At 43.5% G+C, this 12,842-nt stretch overlaps 1 protein-coding gene across 1 annotated transcript in view; it reads right to left on the bottom strand.

The window, feature by feature from the left end:
* Positions 1-12,842, bottom strand: part of BTBD2 (BTB domain containing 2) — a 101,095-nt gene that overhangs the window by 44,482 nt on the left and 43,771 nt on the right. The gene's annotated exons all lie outside the window — the stretch shown is intronic.

The raw sequence follows: 12,842 nt of genomic DNA, 5'->3' as shown, positions 1-12,842 counted from the left end.
TAAGACGACCATAAAGCACCCGCCAAACAATAACTTTATTGCAGACTTGACCGACTCCATTTTAAATGACGGGATCCACAAAAACCTATTTAGGCCTTTAAGGTTTATAATTGTGCGAAAGCTGTTATCTGGCTTCTTAATCAAGAAGAGGGGAGAGTAGAATCCTTTACCCCTCTGTACTTCAGGAACCTCCACCAAAACGCCTTTCTGTTGGAGTTCCTGGACCTCAGACTCTAACGCCCGCTGTTCTGTGGAGGAAGAACGCAATGGTGTTACAAGAAACCTGTCGTCAGGAGTGAATCGAAAGTCAAACTTTAAACCCGACTCCACAATGTTCAAGACCCACGGGCTATTGGATATAATACGCCATGCCGGATAGAAGGCTAGAAGTCTCCCTCCTACCCGGTCCGCCAGTCATTGTGGCTTCCTGTTGTCTCTAAAGGAGCTAAACATGTAGCCTCTACCTTTCTTTTTGTTAGCATCATATCTGGGTCTTTCTCTATTCGGTCTTGTTCGATCAAACCACCTCCTATTAGTGCCTCTTCTGTAAGTAGGCCTACCCAGGTAGGGAAACCGTTTCTTACTGTCTCCCGCTTTTTCTAATAATTCGTCCAGAACCGGACCGAATAAGTGTTCTCCCACGCACGGGATGTTGCACAATTTGGATCTGGCCTGCATGTCTCCTTGCCAACATTTCAGCCAGATTGCTCTACGGGCTGAATTAGAGAGCGCGGCCGACCTAGCCGCCAACTTAACTGAGTCCGCTGAAGCGTCAGCAAGGTAAGCCGCAGCCCTCTGAATCATAGAGAGAGAGGATAATATTTCATCTCTCGGGGTTTTGTCCTTCAGCTGACTCTCCAGGCTATCCAACCACACCATCATAGAGCGTGCCGTGCAGGTGGCAGCGATTGATGGTCTGAGAGCCCCTGCTGAAGTTTCCCAGGCTCCCTTGAGAAACACATCTGCCCTCCTGTCCAGTGGGTCTTTTAAAGTCCCCAGATCCTCAAACGGTAGAGAAGATTTTTTGGAAGCCTTGGCTACGGCCGCATCAAGCTTCGGGGCTTTATCCCACGTGGCCGAAGCAGACTCCTCGAACGGATACTTCCGCTTGAAGGATGGAGGAAGAGAACCTTTTCTTTCCGGTTTTTTCCACTCTCTGGAAATTAAGGCGCTAACTTTCTCCACTACCGGAAAGCATCGGCGGGATTTACGGTCCAGACCTCGGAACATGACATCCTGCATGGATCTCTCTGGTGTCGTCTGCTCAATCCCAATTGTATTATTTACCGCTTTAACTAGGCGGTCTATGCGGTCAAAAGAAAAACAAGAATGTTCGTATTCCGAACCCGAGGAGGATACTGACGAGAGAGAGGCTTCCGACTTCAGATCTCCTAAGTCACTCTCGTGTGAACTTGGGGATCCAAGGTCCGTTATTTTAGACCCCCTATGAGATTGAGATCTTGTAGAGCTTCTAATCTCCTGTCTAACCATCTGTCTCAGACTAGAAGCGAATCTGGTGTTTCTTCCGCTATTAGACGCTGGATACACGGACCACATAGTCTCTTAACATATTCGTCAGGGAGAGGAATACCACATTCTGCACATTCCTTGTGCTTGGATTTAGAGGATCGCTTTTTTCCCTGATGTAAAAAGAGGGAATAAGGAGGGACACCAATCACTAAGTGAACTTTCACGATGATCACTTACCCCCTACAGTGTCCAAATGGTACCGAAGATTGCGGGGGGACCCTCTCCACCGAAGCAACATCCATACGGCTTGAGGACTTTCCGGCTTTAGATGATTGGTCAGCTCTACCACCAGGACGACTACTGCCACTAGCACGTCGCTGGGTGTTCGCTGCATGAGGCTTCTCCAGGGGTTGACACTGTTGCTCAGAAAGCAACGGATCCTGCTCCTGAGACTCCATTGTAACAAATGGGTGTGAAGCATGAGGAAGCCGCCATCGACTCCTTAAGTAGCCGGCCCCCAACAGGGTACCTCCCCCAGATGGGGGTCAGCAGGCCAATCCGGATGAACTGCCTGGTACTTCATTGTATGTGGGAGGCCCTTCCCCCACGAGGCTGACCGATCTGGATAGTCCCCCCCCCCGCCCCCTCAGGAAGCGCCGGATCCAGACTCTACTTTAAAGCGAAAGGGCCGCCCGGACCCTGTCTACAGCAAAGCCGGCAGGGCGCCGCCATATTTTCTCGCCCCGGCGGCTTAGTGCGCATGCGCCGAAACGTCATCGTCAGTTACCACCCAGGTCTCCCCCATCGCGCGCGTCACTTCCGGTGCGCCCTGCAGCCTCCGAACGCTGCACGCCGCACACCTGTCAGAGGGGAACGTCGGCGCTGCCGACAAGGCGCCGCAAACGCCCACGCTAGCCGACATGAGCACCCACACTCGGCGCTCCGCATCCCAAACCGGGCAAGCCCCACACCGCGCTGCAACGCTCACGCTGGCCGGAAAGGACCCCGAACCCCGCACACAGCTGGAAGGAGGGCCTCCCACCTAATACATACCCGTACCAGCGGCGATGGGACATCAAAGAGCGGCTCCCCCTGAAGGCTGCTCTTGCTCTGCTGTTGCCTGCTCCCACAGCCCTCTGTGGTGCGGCACTTCCAGCATCGCGATCTACACCGAGGAAGGGGCCATCCCGCCTCCAGGATCGGTGAGTCGGACCTGGGTCCAAACTTCTGTCTTCGCCTTTCTTCCAAAGGCCTCTGCAAGGTCCCCTGTCAGGGACAGGAAACCAACTGATGCGGGAGAGAGGTGCCGCCCTTTTATCTCTGTAGGTTTCCTGTCCCTGAAGGGCGGATCCCCTCTCTCGTTAGTGCTGTCATGACGACTGAATAAATTATGAAACTCATTATATAGAGTTATTACAAACAGAGTGATCTATTAAAGTGTTTATTTCTGTTAAGGTTGATGATTATGGCTTGCAGCCAATGAAGACCCAAAAGTCATTTTCTGAGAAAATTAGAATACATTACAACATCAGCTTGAAAAAGGATTTTAAAATCTGAAACGTTGGCCTACTGAAATTATGTTCAGTAAATGCACTTGATACTTGGTCAGGGCTCCTTTTGCAATTACTGCATCAATGCGGCGGGGCATGGAGGCGATCAGCCTGTGGCACTGCTGAGGTGTTCTGGAAGCCCAGGTTGCTTCGATAGCCTTCAGCTCATCTGCATTGTTGGGTCTGGTGTCTCCTCTTCCTCTTGACAATACCCCTTAGATTCTCTATGGGGTTAAGGTCAGGCGAATTTGCTTGACAATCAAACACAGTGATACTGTTGTTTTTAAACCAGGTATTGGTACTTTTGGCAGTGTGAACAGGTGCCAAGTCCTGCTGGAAAATGAAATTTACATCTCCAAAAAGCTTGTCGGCAGAGGGAAGCATGAAGTGCTCTAAAATTTCCTGGTAGACGGCTACAATGACTGATTCTCATAAAACATGGTGGACCTACACCAGCAGATAACATGGCTTCTCAAACCATCACTGATTGTGGAAGCTTCACACTAGATCTCAAGCACCTTGGATTGTGTACCTCTCCACTCTTCCTCCAGACCCTGGGACCTTGATTTCCAAATAAAATGCCATATGTACTTTAATCTGAAAACACCACCTTGGACCACTGAGTAATAGTCCAGTTCTTTTTCTCCGTGGCCCAGGTAAGACGCTTCTGGCGTTGTCTATTGGTCATGAGTGGCTTGACACAAGGAATGCGACACTTATAGCCCATGTCCTGGATACGTCTGTGTGTGGTGGTTCTTGAAGCAATGACTCTAGCAGCAATCCACTCCTTGTGAATCGCCCCCAAATTTGGGAATGGCCTTTTCTTAATCCTTTCAAGGCTGCAGTTATCACGATAACTTGTGAACCTTTTTCTACCACACTTTCCTTCCACTCAACTTTCCAATAACATGCTTGGATACAGCTCTCTGAACAGCCAGCTTCTTTAGCAATGACCTTTTGTGGCTTACCCTCCTTGTGGCGTGTGTCAATGACTGCCTTCTGGACATCTGTCAAGCCAGCAGTCTACCCCATGACTGTGGAGTCTACTGAAAACAGACTAATGGACCTTTTTAAAGGCTTAGGAAGCCCTTGCAGGTGTTTTTTGTTAATTATTCTAGTTTACTGAGATAATTACTTTGGGTTTTCATGGGCTGTAAGCCACAATCATCAACATTAACTGAAATAAACACCTGAAATATAATATATAGTCATTACAGAATGATCTATGAGTTTCACTTTTTGTAATGAAGAACTAAAATTAACTTTTTGAAGATATTCTAATTTAGTGAGAAGCACTTGCATAGTGAGTAAAGTAATACAGCCTGATCACAATAATTGAATGGTATTTAAGTTGAGTTTGCATTTCAAGATTTATATTAACTGAGAAATTCTATATAGTCGATGAGAACTGTATTTACATATATCTAACTATATGCTTAACCCTTTAGTGACGGACCAATTTTTTTTTTAAATCTGACGTGTCATTTTATGTAGCTTCAATACATCCCACTGATTGAGACTTTTTTTGTGACATCATACTGTACGATAATGGTAAATTTAAGTTCATATGTTTAGTGTTTATTTATAAAAATATCAGTGATTTGGGAAAAAAAATTGCAATTTTCGAACTTTGAAAGATTATCCCTTTAATCCAGATAGTCATACCACCCAAAAACATTAATAAATAACATTTCCCACATGTCTAGTTTACATCAGCACCATTTGTAAAATGTTGTTTCCTTTTGTTAGCATTTCAGGAGGTTTAAAAATGTAGCAGTAATTTTTTTTTTTACGGAAATTTACAAAAAAAAAAATTTAGGTACCTGTTCAATTTCAAAGTGACTTTGGGGGTCCTATATAATGGAAACCCCCAAAAGTGATACCATTTCAAAAACTGCACCCCTTAAATTCAAAAATGCTTTCAGGTAGTTCATTAATCCTTCAGGTGCTTTTCAGGAATTAATGCAAAGTCACATGACAGGAATGAAAGTTTATTTTTACCACCTAAATTTTGATAACTTTTGAACAGGCCGCTATGGCAGTCAGACTCTAAGGCCGCTATTTGGCCGTCAACTGCCACAGCAAACATCAGAACCACACAATCAAGATCTCGAGGTGCCAATGGGGTTAAAGAGGAAGCCCCCGCACTCTGTTAACCATCTAGATGTTGTAGTCACTATTGACAGCAGCATTTAAGGGGTTAATGACCACAGTCCGTGCCAACACACTGACTGTGGCTGACGCAGCAAGTTGTCAGCTATAGTGTACAGCTGCCAGCTACAGGAGTGTCACCCTTCAATGGATGCTAATCTGTTATAATCACAGGTCAGTAAAAAGATGTATAGATGGTCACTAAGGGGTTAAAGAAAAAAACCCAAACGTCTACAAACTGTCTCTCTGGTCAGGGAAGACCAGATTCATTTCAAGAGCTCATATAATGGTCAGGTTCCTGTCCAGGTGCATAACCTTCATCCTGATCCACTGAACACCTTCTGCGAAGTGCTGGAATTCTCTGTGGCAATGGTAGGGTAGCCAGTCAGATATATGGACTGGGCATCACAAAATGGTCTCATGTCGCCTGGGTTTTTCAAAGCATACAATGTTCCATTTTTCCCAACCTGCAGCTGGAGTACAGCAGGCCACTTTCCCAAAGGGCATTAAGTACCGTAGTGGTTTCAATACCCTTCTTTTAGAACAGGTTATTCAGGATTAATCTGTGAGCAGCTGTATGCTTTTTCCACTGAAATCCAGTCCCTTGCTTTCCTCATAATGGCCTCTTTTACATTGAAGAAATGGATGTGACAGATAATGTCCTTTGGATGCTCAGCATCTGGGTCACAAAGGCCTAGTAAATGGTGCGCCCTGTCTATCTCTAGCTCTTGGTCAATAGGATCACCAAGGATATTACGGAATCATTTCTGCAGTCTTGGCATGATCAGTTGTGTATTAATGCTTTCAGGTACCCCTTATCTGGATATTGCAGCGATTGCGATTTTATTGGTCATCATATTAAACAGACTGTATGTACTGGCTGTGAAGAGCCAGTGTTTGTTTAGGAGCATTATGATGGCCCACAACTTGTATGACATCATCCTCTTATCTGTGTACCTGGTCAGTAACCGTTGACAGCCTAGAAGTGAGGGAATGTATTTCAGTTTCGTGTGTGGTCTCCAGCCTCTGTATATATTGCTCCATGCCTTGCTTAGCAGGGATAGGCACAATATGATGTTTCAAATCAATTATGGCGCTCCCCATATCAGAATCCCTGTGGCTAGGGGTGGGGTAAATTCCACTGTGAAGAAAGCACCACTATGTGGGCTTTGGTGAGAGCACAATGAGAATTGAGGAGCTGTTATCTTGTGAGGCAGACATTAAAGGGAACCTGTCAGCAGGATTGTGCACAGTAACCTACACACAGTGTCAGGTCATCACCGTTATACTGATTAAAATGATACCTGGGTGATGAAATCTGTCTTGTGGTTGTTGTTTTTAGCTTTATTTTCAGTTTTGTGTTAATGATATGCCCGTGCTCTGGGGCGGCCTGTCAGGGTCTTCATGTGATGTTCTGCAAGACAGATTTCATCAACCAAGGTATCATTTTAGTCAGTATAACAGCACCAACCTGACACTGTGTGTAGCTTACGGTGCACAATCCTGCTGACAGGTTCCCTTTAAGAGAGAAGCTTGCCCAGTTCTTACAGACACTGTCCGGTATCACGAGTGTTAAGACAGCTTCTTGTTCCAGGCTGAGGTGAGGCAATAATAACTCCGTCTGCTGCGCCTGGGAAAAGGTGTCCTCCAATAAGAAACCCTGCATACCGGATGTGCTGACAGAGGTGGAGGACTTCAGATTAACCTCTGATCTAGTCTTTCTTTCCCATAACGGAGGGCATGCAAATTGCTTATAATTCCCCCAGGAACACGGCCTGAAGGGACAGCTGTCAGTGTGGGTCCCCTCACTGCCATGTCCAGGCCACAGCCCCATATTTCCTACATCTTGCAGTCATGGTTTTTTTTTTTTGCTGTGTATTATTCAATTTAATGGCTCCTCAATGACAGCAGTAGAACGACAGCAATATGCTGTCAGAAGTGATAGATCATGAAATGTTAACAGTCATTGAATTCAGACCATTGAATCTATCAGATCACTGTTATTAGAGAAAAGTAATTAGTGATTCCATCTTATAAAGGTTCTATTAACCCAATGTTCACATTAATAAATCGTTAGCGCTATGTCTCTTCCCTTTATTCAGGAGTTATTTGGAAACAAAACCATTATCTACTACGCTAGGGTCTGCACCTTGCCTTTATTTTGGGGACTCTGCCTGAAAAAAAACTTTAAAGAACTGACGCAAAAATTTAACAGTACACAGCACTGTAAAAACAACATTTGCTGTGCACATGTTCAATCTTTTTACCGCTCCACAATGCAGAAACTGTGAAACGGTTAAACAAAAAACAATGACTGCTACTGCCACTGGAACCACTTCAGGTAAACAAAAGCAATTTTTCTTCCTGAAGCGGCTTTGTGAAAGAAAACTCCAGTGGCTCACAAACTGACCGCACTTCTGTCTACAAAATGGCTGCCGGTGGAGTCATGTGACCAGGCTTGTCAATTGTATTGTAGAATACTTCACATAGGAAAGAAGCTTTTCTATTGGAGGAGGCTGATGGACAGGTCTGGACACAACAGTCCACCAGCAGCCATTGTATGGAGAATAGTGCTGGTCAGTGTGAGGAAAGCTGCAGTAACCAGAAAAAAAGGGTCATTTTATAATCAATAAGATATTACTGCACAATAGAATGAGGAACATTACTGAAGTCAAACATATCAGCCAAATGACAATGGAGTTACTATATTTTAAAGAAATATTGCACCATCAACAGTAACCGTTATATTTATATAAAAAAAAGAAAAGACGACCACCCACAACTTCAGATACCCCCTCTACTCTGTTTAGGTTATTCCAAAATAGATGGAAAATGAGTCCAGGGATTAACGAACCATCCATACATCTCATCTGGTAGCAAAGCTTCTGACTCCACCCTTGGACATCTGATCCATACACCCCCCCCCCCCCCTTTATCAAACGTAGCCAGAGTACCACTACTATAATTTTTCTGGCCAGTATCCAGTAATAATTTGCCTAACTTGGTAAAGAATTTTGGCTATTGCTACCTGTTCTAATATTGTGCGCTCAACATAACTTTGGTTCCAAGAGTATCAATGCGAAATACCTCACCAATTACATTTTTCACATCACCCCATTACTCAGCCAAGTGTGGACACAACCAAAACAAATGTCCCCGATCTGCACCTTCTTTCCTACACCGGGGACGGCAGTCATCCTGCTGCAAACCCATCTTATGGGGCACGTTTGGCCTTCAATATACTGTATGTATAACAAAGAACTGAGATCTTTGAGCAACATTTATTAAGACCAGTCCTGAAGACTCCAAAATTTCTCCTGGCAGCTCCATGGAAATGGGGCTCATATCCTCCGCCCATCTACACTGCACAGTTTCCATGGGCTCTCTCAAAACTTTTGTTAAAAGAGACCTATACATTAAAAGATATTGGACGTTAGTATTTCTCGCTGGGGCCACATTATCTAACACTCCAGCAGAGTGGGGTGTCATGTAGACCTCACCTTAAATGTATGTGTTTTCAATAGCGTCAATAGATTTCTGTCCAAACCCAGGCATCTTAGCAATGCAGCATCTGTCTCCCAAGTCTCCTCTAATGTCCACTTCTTAGAATGTTAGAACTGTGAGGCTAAAAAATATCACCATGTATGCGGCACAGCAAAAATCTTTGGCTTTGGAAAATTGGTGCTTTCTAGCTTAATTCTGGGGGATACCCTTTTCCACACCCAATACCTGAAGATGTTGTGCATCTTTTTGAACCAATACTCAAGGAACCAGATAGAAGACGAGTTTCAGGGGAAAGCGAGAGAAGCAGCACTTGCCACCGGCAATTTCAATAAAAGGCACTTTATGTTAGCCTCAAGGTTGTAGACAGACATCAAAGAAATGAGCAACAGATGTTTTGTGCGAGTACAGGCTGCTTTAGGGGGAGATGGAAGAAGGGTATACTCATGCTAAACAGCTGTTGCTCATTTCATTGGTGTCTGCAACCCTGTGACTGAAATAAAGTGCTTTTATTGAAATTGCCGGTGGAGAATGCAGTTTCTCTCGCTTTCCTCTGAAATCCATGATTTTATACATGTTTTAAGCAGAGCGCCGCAAGCTATGGTGATTAGAATTTGCATATTTTTTGTTTGAGCCCATCCTTCATTTGAATCGGGTGTGGTAGTGACAGCGTTATTTTTCTTTTTCAGTCTCTAACCATATAAAAAATAAAAAAAAATTAGGCACGACATAAAAAATACAATCTTAAGATTTGTCCTATCCAACGTCGATAAAGGGAACTTCCCCCAAGTCCTCACATTATTTCTTAACTTCATCATTAAGTGACTTGGAAATATAATCTTTAACAATTTTAGTGATAAGTATTTTAATAAGTACCCTAACTAGCATTTATTCACCACAGGAATAATTATACTACTACCCAATGTCACCCAGTGGTAATGATACTTGGTGCAGTTTATAGTGAGGCCCGGAATAGCCCAAAAGCACCCAATTATTTCCATCAATGTCGATCAGGACCTCTCCAATTTTACCAAGAATAATAAGAGGTAGTCCACATACAATTCCATTGGCTCTTCTATCTTCCCATACTGAAATCTCATCACCCCAGGGTGACCTCTAATAATGAACTTCAGCGGCCAGGGAGAACAACAATGCCAGCAATGAGCAGCCTTGCCCCTAGCCAATTGTCAACTCAGTCTTGCCCTTAGTGCTATACAGAAAAGTTAAACCATAGGAGGAAGTTCAGGCCAAAGCCCAGTCTCTACAGTAAAGGGATATCGCCATTCTACATTATCAACCACGTAGCATCCAGAGATAGGACAGCTTTATTATGATCAGCATGGGATGCCTGTAAATATAGAAAAAAAAAACGCAAATTCGTTTCTGGCAATTTAGAGGGCATAAACCCAGATGGATCAAATTTAGACAAGTGGGATGCAGAATCATCTCCAAGATCTTCATAGCAGCAATATAGGTCTACAAGAGTCAGGCAAATCTTTATCCTTTCACTCCTTTGGCAAAACCCCCATTCTAAATTAATTGGGCATGGGCAATTCTCAACTCTCAAAACTAGACTCAAACATGGCAAGATAATGCCGTATTAGGTCCTCTTCAAATACTTTACAAACCTTGATAAGGCGGCTATCTACTCCTGGGGCTTCATCATTTGGCATCCTCCCAACTGCTTGCTGTATTTTTTCAACAGAAATGAGCATTTCTCTGTCCACATCATGCAAGATCAGTATACTTATTCCCACCAGTTAGGACAATAGCTCAACCACTGTATTCTGCACATGGCAAATACAGATCCAGATGAAATATGTGAAGTCTGAGTGAATATTTTACCAGTCATCGCCAATCTGAGTTTACCAGCTTGGCTAATAACTGCCCTGTAGTTTCCCACCTCTTGATAGAACTGCCGTTTTAAGACCATGAGCTTATTGTCAGGAGAACATAACTGCCTTTGAGCATCTCTCCAATGATCCTGAGTCTATGGGTTATTCCTAGGATGTAACGTCTCCTCTCTCACTGCTTTTAAGCAACACAGATTTTTAGAATGGTCTTTATCTTTCTTGATTTCTCAAGGAAATTCACCTTTTTATCATCGTTTCCCAAAGCACATCTAGGGTCAAAATGCAAATGGGGAAAAAAAAAAAAAAGGGGAGACTGGTTCCTGGGACAGTATTAGGCTGTGTGCACACGTAGGAGATTTTTCCGCGTTTTTTTCGTGGTTGGTACCTATGGTGGAGGAGAGGAGACTCTCCTCCACGGACTGGGCACCATATAATTGGTTAAAAAAATAAAAAAAATGAATTAAAATTAAAAATAGTGATATACTCACCTTCTGATGGCCCGGAGTCTTCCCGCCTCTCAGCGGTGCACACTACCGCTTCCGTTACCATGGATGCTTTGTGTGAAGGACCTGCGATGACGTCCCGGTCACGTGACCGCGACAACGTCGCTGTCAAGTGACGTCATCGCAGGTCCTGCACACAAAGCATCTATAGGAACGGAAGCCGCTGAGGAGATCGGCTGCCTTCGGAAGGTGAGAATAACCATTTTTTTTGTATTTTTATTTTTTTTTAATTATTTTTAACATTATATCTTTTACTATTGATGCTGCATAGGCAGGATCAATAGTAAAAAGTTGGTCACACTTGTTTGACAAGTGTGACCAACCTGTGAATCAGTTTTCCAAGTAATGCTACAGATCAATTGGAAAACGCTAGCATTCTGCAAGCTAATTATGCTTGCAAAACGCTAGTTTTTAGCAGGAATATGCATGCCAATTCCACATGCGATATACCTGCGGCAGGAGTTGCAGAATATACCCGCGGCAATTCTGCGACGTGTGCACTTAGCCTAATACCTTCATAATTAATGGTACCAAGGACAGGCTACATAGCAATACATCAATTCTAGATCGGGATTGAACAACAATTGTAAGCTCTAGTATTACTTTCCTGCCAGACAACAATGACATCTTCCTCTCAAACAAGGTGGCCTAAGAGTGTCAATGAATCCTCACCTACCCCTAGGGAAGTTTTTTTTAAGCTATATTTACCACATTATAAAAATCTTCCATAATGATTAAAAGGTACATCAGGCCATCTAAATGTTCTTGGACGAAAGTAAACTGCACCCCCAGTAAAGGGCCCTTCATCATTTCTAAATTAGTCAATACATTTAAAGGGAATAATTAAGACCAGCTAAAGTCCAATAGCCAATATAAATGACAAAGTAACAGACGCACCTACATACCATGCAATTAAACCCAAAGAAAAGATGGTACAAAACAGTCTACATTTTTTATTTTTTTTTTTCAAATGTATAAAATGTACATAGGAAAAAAAAAAAAAAAGCAGATCAAAGAAGAGCTAAATCAAAACATTGGGGGCCTGAAGAGCATTTCATATTATAATAAAGTATAAGTAAAAAAACCAAAAACGTATAAAACATACAAAGGTGCAGTCCAGAGTGACGTGCCCCCTGACAAAGTAAGGTGAAACGTGTTTTGGGGTGCCGTGCTACACACTGGCAGGGCTCCAAACTCACATTAGCTTATTTGGAACAAATTTACACATCCTATTGGTCTGTATGCAACTCACTGTAGGGTCTCGTTTGAGGGACCTCTTACTGCAGATAATGGCAGCTCCGGAACTTGTCCTCTTGCTCCTTAGGATCACAAACTCAACTGTCCACAGCCACCATTAGAAACCATAACAGTCGAATACTTTCAGAATGTGTATAGTGAGAGCTCAGCCTGAACACCTCTCTGTACATGTGCCCTAATTTTACTGGTCATTCGGAGATGTTGCAGGTATCTGATCTGTTTTCATAAGAACTCCCATCAACATTTTTATCCTGTTAATATATTGCAGTCATCATATTATATGGCATTGTGTACTTACAGTTGCTCATTTTGCCCTTCTACCCAGATAATTCTTCTCTTCAATTAGGTCTACGACCTGATGTGATTAAATACAGACTGGCTGAATCCTTCTAAGCTCTATGTAGAAAAAGTCTCTTACTTGTACGAGTTATCACTGCAAAGTCCCTGGCAAGGGAGTAACACAGCAACTGGGTCAGGAGTTGAAGAGAGAGGACTCTTGCAGGGAAAAGAGACCTTCTGTTTCTAGTTAGCACTTAGAGGGATTCAGCTAGTCAGTT

This window comes from Ranitomeya variabilis, chromosome 1, assembly GCF_051348905.1.
Source record: "Ranitomeya variabilis isolate aRanVar5 chromosome 1, aRanVar5.hap1, whole genome shotgun sequence".
NCBI classification, from domain to species: Eukaryota; Metazoa; Chordata; class Amphibia; order Anura; family Dendrobatidae; genus Ranitomeya; species Ranitomeya variabilis.
The sequence above is the reverse complement of the archived record's forward strand: the minus strand, read 5'-3'. Positions and strand labels throughout refer to the sequence as shown.